The sequence below is a fragment of the Xiphophorus hellerii genome, chromosome 10 (genome assembly GCF_003331165.1).
Source record: "Xiphophorus hellerii strain 12219 chromosome 10, Xiphophorus_hellerii-4.1, whole genome shotgun sequence".
Lineage (NCBI taxonomy): Eukaryota > Metazoa > Chordata > Actinopteri > Cyprinodontiformes > Poeciliidae > Xiphophorus > Xiphophorus hellerii.
Genome location: NC_045681.1, coordinates 21,465,241 through 21,466,721, shown reverse-complemented (window position 1 = coordinate 21,466,721; position 1,481 = coordinate 21,465,241). Strand labels below are relative to the sequence as shown.

Genomic DNA, 1,481 nt, shown 5'->3' with positions numbered 1-1,481 from the left:
TGTAGCAGGGGCTACATTCCGTCTTACACGGATCTGACTCAGCCGCTTTGAGTCTTGGTTAACAAGCAAGGCATGAGAAATCTGAATAATCTCCTCATTTGGCACACTAAGGCCGAACAAGCTTTTACCTCTCTCAAACAGCACATGGCGTCGGCTGCAGAGCTCTCCATCCCTGACTACACTTTGCCGTTCTTTCTGGATGTTTCTGTGACAAAACTGGCTGTAAACGGAGTTTTGTTCCAGAAAAAAGGGGGAGAGAGAAGAGTGCTGATGTACTTATCTGTAATGATGGACAACATGGAAAACAGGCATCACCCTTGCACGCAACATGCAGCTGGGATAGCCAAACTGATACAAAAAACTGCACACATAGTCATGGGACATTCACTGTTGGTGTTAACGTCACACAGTGTAGTGGCATATGTAAACTCACAAAGTTTCACCATGACAGCGTTGCGACAACAAAGACTTTCTAAAGTCCTGGAAGCTCCTAACATTTCATTCACACACGAAGGCGTGAACATGGCAGACTGTTTTTCAGAAGGAGAACCACACGTGTGTGCAGAACTTGTGGCAACAGAAGAGAAGGAAAGCAGAGAGACTACAAGGGGCAGCATCTGCGCAGAGGGCAGAAATAAAAGCAGTGATCGAAGCGTTAAAGCTTGCCCAAGGATCACAGGTAAATGTGTACACAGATTGAGCTTATGTTGCAGGAACAGTGCATTTGGAACTTTGCCAATGGATGAGGTGGTAAGATGCCAAAAGGGGGCGCCACTTGAAGAGAAAAACCTGTGGAAGCAATGAGGCACCACTGAAACAAATGGATGCTGGAGGGGTCCAGACGGTAGGTTAATTCTGCCACCTGAAAAAAAACAAGAGCTGCTTCAAGAAGCTCACGGGGTGGGACATGTTGGGACTAAACAGATGATGCATAATCTTAAAGACTGGTGGCAACCCCAAATGATCCACATGGTGAAACAGTTTGTAAACAATTGTGAAATGTGTGGACAGTTTAACCCTAAGAAAACTTTGAAACCACAGCAGGGACAGTTTCCTCCACTCGCATGTCCAGGGAAAGAGGTTGTGTTGGATTTTACTGACATGATAAACACGGTGCAAGGCAAAAAATATTTGCTGGTTTGTGTTGATGCTTTCACAGGATGGCCTGAAGCGTGGCCAGCAGCGAGAGAAGATAGCAAAACTGTCATAAAATGTCTGATCAACCATTACATCCCCAGGCACGGTTTTCCAGAAAAAATCTGATCAGACAATGGAACACATTTCAGAAACAAGGACCTGCAAACAGTGGAAGCTCATCTTGGTTTGAAACACAAGTTCGGTACGGTTTATCACCCGGAATCCCAAGGCAAAGCAGAACGAATGAATCAAAATTTGAAAACAAAATTGGCTAAAGTTTGTGCACAAGCTAAATTAACAGTGACCACGGCGCTAGAAGGACTTAAGGCCCTTAGTAAAACGAT

At 44.9% G+C, this 1,481-nt stretch overlaps 1 long non-coding RNA gene across 1 annotated transcript; it reads left to right on the top strand.

Moving 5' to 3' along the window:
- Window positions 1-300: 300 nt before the first annotated feature.
- On the top strand, window positions 301-1,258 carry LOC116726790 (uncharacterized). Its single transcript, XR_004340661.1, has 2 exons — window positions 301-423; window positions 479-1,258. It is a non-coding gene; the product is annotated as an uncharacterized LOC116726790 (long non-coding RNA).
- The last annotated feature ends 223 nt before the right edge of the window (window positions 1,259-1,481 follow it).